The 13,239-nt window shown below is 36.4% G+C and overlaps 2 long non-coding RNA genes across 7 annotated transcripts in view; one reads left to right on the top strand and one right to left on the bottom strand.

The window, feature by feature from the left end:
• The window catches only part of LOC140470862 (uncharacterized), a 1,231,916-nt gene that overhangs the window by 87,705 nt on the left and 1,130,972 nt on the right, over positions 1-13,239 (top strand). The gene's annotated exons all lie outside the window — the stretch shown is intronic.
• The window catches only part of LOC140470916 (uncharacterized), a 115,286-nt gene continuing 102,580 nt past the window's right edge, over positions 534-13,239 (bottom strand). Inside the window, exon 4 of one of the 2 annotated variants that reach the window (XR_011956795.1) lies at positions 534-723. This is a non-coding gene — a long non-coding RNA (uncharacterized lncRNA). The remainder of the gene's footprint in view (positions 724-13,239) is intronic. The other variant, XR_011956790.1, reaches the window with a different exon arrangement.

Below are 13,239 nucleotides of genomic sequence, written 5' to 3'. Positions count from 1 at the left end.
ATTTGCAACATAAGTTTGATATATGTAACCAATGCCTACTAAAAACATTATAGAAAAGCATTTAGACAGAGATTTGAAGTTAGCTAGTTTTAGGAATTAACTTCACGGTATGATGTTGACTGCTCATTAATTATAAAGTCCTGACAGAAAGAGTAGCTGTATAATTTTACACAATATAACGAACTTTATAACACAAGTCATATTACTAATCTTATAGCAAGTAAGCTAAAATTAACTGTCTTTTCTATTTCTTTGTACATATATAATTAAGACAGTGGATGATATGAGGAGTAATTGGCTTTGATAAAATAAAATATAATGAATAGCAGAGCGCAAAATGTCCCAGCTGATAAGGTATCCTGAGAGGCCCGAGGGAGTTCAGGAATAACTTTGGAATCTAAGTCAATAAGATGCATGGAAAGATCCCAATAGGAATCTGGGGATGTCCATTAGAATGCCCATCTGCGATTATGTGTTTCAATTGGGTGGCTGGATGAGGAGGGAAGGGCTGTAACCACATTGCGTGTGGCCATTGTGATGCAGAAAGTCCATAAAAATGCTGCTTTTTACTGTACATGTTACAGTGTGTTATGGATCTCCCTTCCGAGATTGGCCACGGGGGACGATCCCTTCATTAACTGGTTGCTGCATGAGTAAACATCTTCCACATGCCTGAGCTCAGATTGCCTCCTGAGTCCTCATTCCCTGCCAGTGAAAACAATTCTACAGCTATGATGACATTTCAATTCAACACATACATTTATTGTGTGTGAAATGATTACACTCAGAGCGATATAATTTTCATGATTAAATTGTTTTACATTTACTTTATTTGGTGCACAAGAAAACACTTCGATTATATCCATTTGTTCTTTCATTCAACCAACACTAAGTTTTAAATTATTGTAAAGACAACAATGGGGGAAACGGGGACGAGTCTTCAGCTCAAATGTCATATGAAATGACTGTTTCCTTTTTTCAAACAAATTGCCCTACAAAATTATTTTTATTTTCATTTCATTATAAGAAAAAAAATGCTTGGAAATGTTGACAATTCTCTTTTTCCTCGCATATTAGATGTCAGTGAATAATAATCACACAATTATGAGAATTCCTTTCCGTATCAAATGTCAGTGACCCTGTGTTTTGTTCACAATAATAGTCACTTTCATGGCCTAATTCTTTTCCTCCTAATTCTGAAATAAATATCGGAACATTTATTGTGGTAAAAATAACATCAACAAAATTGACATGACTCTTCAAGAAAACTATTGGAACCATATAAATCTTGCATTGCCTGCATTTTTAAACAAAATCTTTTTTTTTCAATTGCTGCTGAATGATTTTTTTCACATCATCCAGCTAAGTTTAATGCTTTAATTTTCAGTTCCTTAATCTTAATGAATATCCAATCAACATCAGAGCAAAGTGTTTTCAAAATATTAAGTCAATTTATCTGTCAGGATTCTAAAAGCAATTATCAATTACAATAATTGCACAGCAATTTAACATAGACTTGGTAAAAATGCGGTTTTTTTAAAAAAAATTCCATTCATTATTTCTTGTTGTCAATGCTACTATATTAATACCTATTTGTTCAGGCCCATGCACATACCAAACGACCAATAATATCCCTTGCAAAATTCTTTGTAAATGTCAGATTTTTGCTCAGGTGAAATATAACGATTATCTCAGCCTTTGAAATTCAGAGAGCTCCAATTCCTTTTCCCTGCGATATTACTCTTCATTTCTACATATTACTCAGTCTAATATCAAGATGGGATATCTCATTATTCTCAAATTCACGAATATATATTTTTAAAATTCCCTTTGTTGCTAATATATCTTATATCTAATAATTGTGCAATCTAGTAAGGGCTACAAATGTGGAATTATGCTTCTGTACAATAAATACTACAAGGTCATTGCAATGTACAATCTCTCAATCATTGTGAATATTGCATTTATTTTAAACTTGGAAACATTTTTGAATTGATTTGATTATAATTTACTTTGATTCTGACACTTACTGTATATTCAATCACAATATCAGTAGATTATTTGGAGGTATCATCATCCATTCGAATAGTCACAGTATCTGCTATATACTTTCTTCTAGTCACTCATAGCAAAATATATATCTAATTCCACTCAATCAATAGTCCTCAGAAAATATTTGAGAATGTTGCAGTCATAAAGCTGAAATGTGCAAAGTCATGATCGTCATTAATTTTCTCTTGTTCTGTAGATCTTAGTTAAAACAACACAGAATTTTATGCTCCAGTGCTATAAATATGAGAAAAGATCAATTACTTCTCAGTAAAATAAACAAATGTCACTTGCTATTATTTATCAGTTTTTGGTTATTGGTCAGTTTATGAATTGCGTGAGATGTGTTTTTAGCTTTCCAGTCATCTATTTATATTGAATGTGACGTTGAAATGGTGTGAAAATATCAGGGTGTGTTCATTTGAAAGTTCAATTTGCATATCTCTCACTTATCCCATTGATTGCATGATGGTTTTAAGAACGTTTCACGAAGCAATCCTCGTAAATATCAAAAACTGTGTGATTTTAAATCAGATCATTCGCACCCAATTATCACTCCATTCCTAATTCATGCAAATATCTCAATTTTAGCGAACCCAATGTTCATACTAAATAATACACATAAAGCAACACAAAGACTTCCATCACCATCTGATTATTGTTCAGTAGAATAACCTGAGTAAGTACCTTATTGCTCCTGAAACCAATGACAACAGTAAGCATTTGTTTACTATTCCATGCAACAAGTGGAACTGATATCTTCTATTTCAGTTCAGTAGTTAAAGATGATTTATGTTGCTTAAAACAATGCTTCTACTTTATCACGGATATTGACTGTAATACAATCATGCAAACAACAAATGTTTTGTGATTCTAAAAATCTTTAAGAATACTTATTTTATATTTGTGTGCAAGATATATTTCAAATTACAACTGTTTTTGTTGTATAATTCAGCAAACCTAAGTTTTGAATTTGGGAAAGTCTCCATTTTTGCAAAATGGAAGTAGTTTTCAGTTTATATAACACAGTAAATGACTGTTTTTTTTTCCAAATCACGTGCTTTGCAAAATGATTATTGGTTTCATTTAATTGTAAGAAAAGAACTGTTTTGAACATGTTAATTCTTCTTGTCTTTGCTATTCCAACATTATTCATCACTGTACAATAATGAACAATTATTATAATTCCTTTATGTACCAAATGTATCATTTGTTCACTTTCATGCTCACTTTCATTATCTATTAACTTTCTTCCAATTTCTGACACAAATGTCTGAACTCTGACCATAATATTAATCATCTAAATTAAAATAACATTTCTCTTTGATGAAACCATTTGATAGAAATTCATATTTCTTGTGTTACCTTCATTCTTTAGTAAAGAAAGAAAAAAAAATCTATAATCGCTGAATGGCTCATTTTTTCTTCAATTCATAAAGGGAGTTACTATATTTTATTCCACAATTTACCAATTTTAATAACTATCCAATCAACATAACAGCAAAGTATTTTTGAAATATTGAATCATTTTAATTGCTCATATAGCAACATTATCAAGTCATTCTCATGATAATAATTGTGCAATTATTTAAGAAAGTCTTTTGAACAAGTAAAGTGAGATTCACATTTTAATTTAACCAATTCTTTCTAAGTACCAACACTGCAATATGAAACTTTAGTTTCAGGTCAAGTTTCCCACAATGGATACAAAGACTTCCCATCCAACATTAATTGTGAATGTCTAATGTTTGCTTATTTGAATGATCTCCATAATCACAGACTTTAAATTCACAGACCTGCAATTACCTTTCACTGCAATAATTCCTGTTTGTTTGCACATATTCCTCAGTCACATAGCAAAATGAGATTTCTCATTATTTCTAAATTCATTGATCGAATTTTATAATTCAGTTGTTGCTCATACCTAATAATTATTCAATCCAGTATGTGCTGTGAATGTGGAATTACAGCTCTTTACATGAATAACTAATATAGTGTGCAATCTCTCAATCATTGTTAATATTAATTCTTATTTTACCCGCGGAAACATAATTGAATTCATTTAAATATATTTCACTTTTATGCGAACATTTACTGTATTTCTAATCATCATAAGATTTAAGTATTTTTCATGATACAAAATCATGTAAAATTCCTGCGTTTTGTTAAATCAAATGAAAAAGAATTAACATTTCTCTATTGTTTCATTAAACAATGACAATGCATTTTGAATTTTTCGAAGTTGAGCATTTTTGCAAAGAAGGGATGTTGTCTTCAGCTGAATAATCACATTGAATGACTAATTCACAGGATCTGCTGTTTATTCTCTTCGAGTTCCCAAGCAACCAAATTAACTAATTCTGCTGGTTCTAAATTCCTGGAAAGTATTTGATGTTGTTGCAGTCTTAAAGATGAAGAAGTCAATGTGATTTTACTGATTTTTTTTATTGGAAAGAGCTTAATTCAAACATTTCAGGCACATAAATCGTTATTCTGCAGTGTTACAAAGATGAAAAGCAAGTCAATTTTTTCATCAGTGAAGTAAACAAATGTCACTTCCTGTTATTCATTAGTTAGCTAATTCCCAAATTTGTAATTAAACAATGCAATTGACATGAATATTGTTTTGCCTTTGGTCATATTAATTTTCTAATTATTGTTCATTCATGATTTGTCAGGTATTTCTATTTTTTGTTTTCGATTCACCTATTCATATTGAATGTAAGATTGATATGCTTTGGCAACATCAGAGAGTGTTCATTTGAAATTTGACTTTGCACGTCTCTCACTTATCTCACTTCTTGCATGGGGTTGGGCATTGAGAACAGAGGATCAGTGGTTAGCACTCGTGTCTTACAGTGTTATGCACTTGGGTTTGATTCCATCCTCGGCCACATGTTTGCGTGGAGTTTGCATGTTCTGGTTTTCTCCCACAATCCAAAGATATGCAGGTGAGGTAAATTGGCCATGCTAAGCTGCACGTTCTGTTCAGGGATGTGTAGGTTATGTGCATTAGTCAGGGGTAAATGTCCAGTAATCTGAGAGCAGAATGGTGCTGAGTGGATTATTCTTTGGAACGTCAGTGTAGACTTGTTGGGCCAAATGGTCTGTTTCCACACAGTAGGGATTCCATAAATTAGAATTGTGTTTTGCTAAATAAAACTGACAATTTTTTTGAATGTTGCATTTAAAACTTATCTTTAACTGTCAATTGTCAATCTTGTAAAATATCTCAATGTTACTGAAATCAATGTTCACACAAAACACTGCACATAAAGCCACACAAAGATCTTCATGACCATCTAAGTACTGTTCAGTGGAATAATCACAGTAAAATTTTATTGTTTCTGAGATCAATCACCATTATCACATAAAGGATCTGGTTATCATTCCCTCCAATAAATGCAATCGTTGTCCCTCTGGTATTTCAGTTCAGTAGTTATACACCATACTGGTTGTTCAAAGCATGGGGTTTTTTTGTTATGAATGGCCAAGGGTTCTAACAGCTAGAGATGTTATTTGATGAGATTTGTTGCATGTTCTCAAACAGGGTTTTCACTATAAATATTGCAAAAAAAAGTGTTAATTTGGTCTTGTTCAATTGCTGATGTGAACATTTTCAGTTCGTGTTCATTAAACATAGTTGGAGAAAGTGAGGAAAGCTGTAGCATTGGAAAAGGGCAGGCACATCCAAAGAGCAGGAGTATCAACCTGTTGGGCATTAGGCCATCATCAGAAAAGATTCCTGATGAAGGGCTCATGCCCAAAATGTTGATTCTGCTTCTCCTCGAATGCTGCCTGACCTGCTGTGCTTTTCCAGCACCACTCTCTTTTGACATTAGAAATATTTGACTGAATGTTCAGAGATAATACTAAAAGTTGCCTCTGTCAATTTAATTTACTGTGCTTTCTATTCACTGAAGTTTTCATTTAATTATTCCTCTTTTTCTTCTTAAATCTGATGCAAATTTCAAAATACGAACACATTAGAACTCACATGAATTATAAATTTGTATTCTCGACAAGAAAACCAATGGAAGGCGATATAGAATTCTTGAAAAGCCTACACATTTGAATGAAAAAGCAATTCCTTCCATAAATGTTTGCACGTCTGTATCTTTCTTTCAATTCAATAATCCCGCAAATAGTTTATAATTGTCAGTTGATCTCTCTGAATGATTACCTAATCAATGTCAATGTAACAGCTGAAACATTAACAACAGATTGATAACTGGGTGTTAAAGACCTTATTTGAAGTGAACAAATGTTTGGAATTTACTTGAACTACACCAGAAAACATTCTTGAATCATAATACAAGAAATGAGATATGTGAGAGATGTGCAAACCTTATTTTTAAATGAACGAACTCCAATATTTTCAAAGCTTTTCAATCTTACGGTCAAAATGAACAGGTGAATGGAAAAATAAAAACAAGTATCTGACAATTCATAAACTGAACAATTACAAATTCACTTTGATCAAAGGACAGAGTAATATTTAGATGAATCACAACATTTAGTTACAAAGTAGTCATGGGCGACTTCAACTTCCCAAATATTGATTGGAAGCTCTTTCGATCAAGTAGATTGGATGGGGCGGTGTTTGTGCAGTGTGTCCAGGAAGCTTTTCTAACGCAGTATGTAGATTGTCCAACCAGAGGGGAGGCCATATTGGATTTGGTACTCGGTAACGAACCGGGACAAGTGGTGGGCTTGTTGGTGGGTGAACATTTTGGTGATGGCGACCACAATTCTGTGACTTTCACCTTGGTTATGGAGAGAGATAGGTGCGCACAACAAGGTAGATTTTACAATTGGGGGAAGGGAAATTACGATGCTGTAAGACAGGATTTGAGGAGCATACGTTGGGAGCATAGGCTGTTAGGGAAGGATGTGGTGGAAATGTGGGACTTTTTCAAGGAGCAGATACGACGTGTCCTTGATATGTATGTACCGATCAGGCAGGAAAGAAATGGTCGTGTGAGGGAGCCTTGGTTGACGAGGGAGGTTGAATGTCTAGTAAAGAGGAAGAAGGAGGCTTACATAAGGTTGAGGAAACAAGGTTCAGACAGAGCAGTGGAGGGATACAGGATAGCCAGAAGGGACCTGAAGAAAGGGATTAGGAGAGCTAAGAGAGGGCATGAAAAATCCCTGGCGGATAGGATCAAGGATAACCCCAAGGCATTCTATGCATATGTGAGAAACCTGAGAATGACGAGAACGAGGGTAGGTCCGATCAAGGACAGTGGTGGGAGACTGTGTATTGAGTCGGAAGAGATAGGAGAGGTCTTGGACAAGTACTTCTCTTCAGTATTTACGAACGAGAGGGACCGTATTGTTGAAGAGGAGAGTGTGAAACGGACTGATAAGCTAGAAGAGATACCTGTTAGGAAGGAAGATGTGTTGGACATTTTGAACAACTTGAGGATAGACAAGTCCCCCGGGCCTGACGGGATATATCCTAGGATTATGTGGGAAGCAAGAGAGGAAATTGCAGTCCCGTTGGCAATGATCTTCTCGTCTTCACTGGCAACTGGGGTGGTACCAGGGGACTGGAGAGTAGCGAATGTTGTGCCCCTGTTCAAAAAAGGGAATAGGGATAACCCCGGGAATTACAGGCCAGTTAGTCTTACTTCTGTGGCAGGCAAAGTAATGGAAAGGGTACTGAGGGATAGGATTTACGAGTATCTGGAAAGACACTGCTTGATTAGGGACAGCCAGCACGGATTTGTGAAGGGTAGGTCTTGCCTTACAAGTCTTATTGAATTCTTCGAGGAGGTGACCAAGCATGTGGATGAGGGTAGAGCAGTGGATGTAGTGTACATGGATTTTAGTAAGGCATTTGATAAGGTTCCCCATGGTAGGCTTATGCGGAAAGTCAGGAGGCATGGGATAGAGGGAAATTTGGCCAATTGGATAGAAAACTGGCTAACCGGTAGAAGTCAGAGAGTGGTGGTAGATGGTAAATATTCAGCATGGAGTCCAGTTACAAGTGGAGTTCCGCAGGGATCAGTTCTGGGTCCTCTGCTGTTTGTAATTTTTATTAATGACTTAGAGGAGGGAGTCGAAGGGTGGGTCAGTAAATTTGCAGATGATACAAAGATAGGTGGAGTTGTGGACAGTGAGGAGGGCTGTTGTCGGCTGCAGAGGGACTTAGATAGGATGCAGAGCTGGGCTGAGGAGTGGCAGATGGAGTTCAACCCTGCCAAGTGTGAGGTTGTCCATTTTGGAAGAACAAATAAGAATGCGGAATACAGGGTTAATGGTAGGGTTCTTGGTCAGGTGGAGGAACAGAGGGATCTTGGGGTCTATGTACATAGATCTTTGAAGGTTGCCACTCAGGTGGATAGAGTTTGTAAGAAGGCCTATGGAGTATTATCGTTCATTAGCAGAGGGATTGAATTCAAGAGTCGTGAGGTGATGTTGCAGCTGTACAGGACTTTGGTTAGGCCACATTTGGAGTACTGTGTGCAGTTCTGGTCGCCTCACTTTAGGAAAGATGTGGAAGCGTTGGAGAGGGTGCAGAGAAGATTTACCAGGATGTTGCCTGGAATGGAGAGTAGGTCGTACGAGGATAGGTTGAGAGTTCTCGGCCTTTTCTCGTTGGAACGGCGAAGGATGAGGGGTGACTTGATAGAGGTTTATAAGATGATCAGCGGAATAGATAGAGTAGACAGTCAGAAACTTTTTCCCCGGGTACAACAGAGTGTTACAAGGGGACATAAATTTAAGGTGAAGGGTGGAAGGTATAGGGGAGATGTCAGGGGTGGGTTCTTTACCCAGAGAGTGGTGGGGGCATGGAATGCGCTGCCCGAGGGAGTGGTAGAGTCAGATTCATTGGCGACCTTTAAGCGGCATTTGGATAGGTACATGGATGGGTGCTTAATCTAGGATAGAAGTTCGGCACAACATCGTGGGCCGAAGGGCCTGTTCTGTGCTGTATTGTTCTATGTTCTAAAGTAGGCAATCAGCTGACTGACAAGTAATAGGTGGTAGAGTTTGTTAGTTTACTGAAGAAGGTATCAACTTTGTTCTCTTGTGCTATAAATTTGAAATAATGTTTAATGAGTTTCAATTGTTTGGACTTGCCCTTTTGCAACAAAAAAAAATCAATCTAATTACTTAGACATTGTAATCTTGAATTCTGCAACATTTTCAAATATTCTCCAGGAACTTATAAGCGACAGAATTAGATACAAGTATCCCCACTATCCGAAAGTAAAGTGTTATTATGAAACCTTACATAATCTGAAAAGGCCTTAGTCGAAGAAGCATTAATTTATATGGGAAACATGTCCCCTTTTTTCGTAAAAGTGAAAATCCTCTTCATATTTCTTTCAGTTAGAGAAAACAGGGACAGATGAAAGTGTTTTGTAAAAGCAAAGTGGCTAAAGCGAATTTTCCAACACATATTTCTTGGTAACCTGGTATTCTGATAAGTATCAGATTTTGTGATGATTGATATAATAGATAAAAGCAGATCTAATGTTGTATTGAATAGCAATTCAATCTGTGCTTAGGTACTCTCTAATCAACATTCAGATAGCTCTTGATATATTTCTGTTGAAGGTGTGATTTGAAACCTTCCCTCGGGTCTAGTAATAGAGACACTACCACAGCTCCACAAGCTCCTTTCATAATGTTCCCACTCAGGACGGCAGGACTACAATATTGTGTTTCGTGTAGTTTCTCAAATGAAAACTAATCAGCCGTTTATTGTTGTAATTTGAATGGGAATTAATTAGGTAGTTTCTGAGTGTAATGGACTGGAAATTGAACAATATTTTGCAATAACAATAGAATAAATGAATGATACTCTTAAATAAACAGGAATCTCATGACAATTCTTTGAAATACAAATTGACAAAACTGTGTGCTCATTGTACTTTGATTTAAAAATGCATCAGTCATTCAATGTGAATATTCAGCTGAATATTCCCTTCCTTTCAACAACGTACAACTTCCACAAATTCAAAATGAACAGTCATTGAAAAAGGAAGGAACAAGCAGATGGTAATTCTATTTTCTGTACATAAACGTGTGATGAATTTTAAGTTTTATATATGTAAAAATAAAACTCTTATTGTGGTTCGAAATACAACAAACATTAGCATGATGTGAAATATAATCAAATCAATTCAAGTGTGTTTTCTCAGTTAAAATACAGTTCAATATTCAAAGTAATCGAGTGATTGTACACTGCAATATCTTTACATTAATTCAGTGCTGAGGCGTAATTCCACATTAATACCCCTTATAGTGAAGCAAACTTGTGCCAGGAGTCTGAGAGGGTAGGGGAGGTCCTTAATGAGTACTTTGCTTCAGTATTCACGAGTGAGTGGGACGTTGTTCTTTGTGAGGACAGCATGAAACAGGCTGATATGGTTGAACAGGTCGATGTTAAGTCTGATAATGTGCTGAAAATATTGAAAAGTCATGGGGATAGATAAGTCCCCTGGTCCAGAAAGGATATAACTTAGGTTGTTATGGGAAGGGAGGCAAGAGATTACTGTGTTTTGGCAATGATCTTTGCATCCTCACTGTCCACTGGAGTCATACCAGATGATTGGAGGGTGGCAAACGTTATTCGCTTATTCAAGAAAGGCAATTGAGATAATCCTGGGAATCATCGATGAGTCAGTCTTACATCAGTTGTGGGCAATTATTGGAGAGGATTCTGAGAGACAGGATTTATGATTATTTGGAAAAGTATAGATTGATTAGAGATGGGCAGCATGGCTTTGTGAGTGGCAGGTTATGCCTCACAAGCCTTATTGAATTATATGAGGATGTGACAAGCACATTGGTGGGGACAGAGTAGTGGATGTGGTGTATATGGATTTTAGCAAGGAGTTTGCTAAGGTTCCCCATGGTAGAAAGTAATGAGGCATGGGATACAGGGAAACCTGCCTGGTTAGATAATAAATTTGCTGGGCCATAGAAGACAGGGTGAGATTACATAGATAGTTTTCAGCTTGGAGCATGGTGACCAATGGTGTTCTGAAGGGATTATTCTGGGACCTCTGCTCTTTGTGATTTTTACAAATGACTTGGATGATGAAGTGGAAGGGTGAGTTAGGAGGTTTGCCAATAACACGAGGGTTGGTGGAGTTGTGGGTAGTGTGGAGGGCTTTTGTAGGTTGCTAGAGGACATTGACAGGATGCAGAGCTGGGCTGAGAAGTGGCAGATGAAGTTCAACCAGGGAAAATGTGAAGTTATTCATTTTTGAATTTCAAATTTGAATGCATATTTTCAGATTAAATGCAGGATTCTTGACAATGTGGAGGAAGAGTGGGATCGTGGGGTCCACGTCCATAGATCCCTCATACCTGACATCCAAGATGATAGGGTTATTAAAACGGTGCATGGTGTGTTGGCTTTCATTAGCAGGGAGATTGAGTTTAAGAGCCACGAAGTTATATTGCAAATCTATGGATCCCTGGTGAGACTACACTTGGAATATTGTGTTCCGTTCTGATCACCACATTACACATTGGATGCGGATGCTTTAGAGAAGGTGTAGATGAGATTTATCGAGATTTTCCCTGGACTGGAAGGGCATGTCTTATGAAGAAAGGTTGAGGGAGCTGGGGCTTTGGTCATTGCAGTGAAAGAGGATGAGAGTTTACTTGATAGCTTTGTGTAAGATGAGAGGCATAGATAGAGTGGATAATGAAAGACTTTTCCGCACAAAGTGGCATAATTTTAAGGTGAATGGGGCAAGTTGTGGGGAGATGTCAGAGACAGTTTCTTTATAGATAGTGGTGGGTGCGTGGAATGCACTGCCAGTGGTGGGAGTAGATTCAGATCCATCAGAGACATCTAAGCAATTCTTGGATAGGTACATGAATGATAGTAAATGAAGGGCATGTTGGTTAGTTTGATCTTAGAGTCGGATAAAAGGTCGGAACAATATCACGGCCAAAGGGCCTGTACTGTGCTGTACTGTTCTATATTCTATGGATGGAAATGAACATTTATATATTAGCAACATATAGATATTCAAAATTCTATTGGCATACTTATGAATAATGATAAATTTTATCTTGCTATTTGACTGTGCTGTGCAAAAATCAACAGGAATTGTTGCAGGGAAAAGTAATTAGGTTTTTCTAAATTTATAAGGCTGGGATTACACAGATCATTCAAATGAGCAAAAGTCATATTTTTAACAGTGCGTGTTGCATCAGAAATAATGGATTCTTTTGTAGGTGTGTTGATTGGAAATAAAATGGATTTTTATATTACTGTATAGGTACTAGGGAAGATTGGATTAAATTCAGATATAAACTTCACTGTAGTTGTTAGCAAGACTAAACTAAACCATTATTGTCATGCAAATTCTTTAATAATTACTGTTAGAATCATGAAAAAAAGGATATACTGTACCATTTTTCAAACAGTCAATAAATTAAATAGTGAACCTCAGTATACTTGTTCCCCAGACCAATTATTATGCAATTATTATAATGGTAATGACTTAATAACTAATGCTAAAACCTATGCAGATAAATTGGTTCAATACTTTGTCAGCATGTTGTTCTGAAATTGATGGGATAGTTATTAAGATCAGTAAACTGAGAGATCAAATAAAACAGCTTGCTTGATAGAATTGAAGGAAAAAATGAGAGTGTTTATTGAACAGGATTGTTTTTGTTTAAAAATGCAGTTGATGTAATAATAATGTATTTTCCTCCATTGGTTTTCTTGTAGAGACATGTTCTTTTAAAAAAAATTGTCATGATTCAATGTTGAGACACTTGTGTCAGAGTCTGCAAAGTGGAGAGTAAGAGAGAAAGGAATTATTTAAAAGGAGAAATGAAAGGAACTGGCGAGAAGAGGAGCTCCAACTGTAGTGTCTCACCCTGCTAACATCTTACTGGGTGAGCTGGAACACAGACTAGTCAAGCAACAAGCTGACACAATCATACGCACAGAATCATAGCTTACAATGACTTAGACACCATCGTCACCATCCCTGTACGTCCTGTCCCACCGGCAGGACATGGATGTAACTGAAATGCTGGAACATGCAGGATAATGGACTAAGATCTGCAGAATGGGATCAATGTGATTTATTTGATACTCCTCCAGAATATTAAACTCCAGTCCAATTTGAAAAGTTACTAGCGTCATCAGACTTTAACCCAAATGTCAGAAAAAAAATTATCAGAAAGTTACAGCACAGT

Source organism: Chiloscyllium punctatum, chromosome 52 (genome assembly GCF_047496795.1).
Source record: "Chiloscyllium punctatum isolate Juve2018m chromosome 52, sChiPun1.3, whole genome shotgun sequence".
Taxonomy (NCBI): Eukaryota; Metazoa; Chordata; class Chondrichthyes; order Orectolobiformes; family Hemiscylliidae; genus Chiloscyllium; species Chiloscyllium punctatum.
Note: the sequence above shows the minus strand (reverse complement) of the source record. Positions and strands in the feature narration are given on the sequence as shown.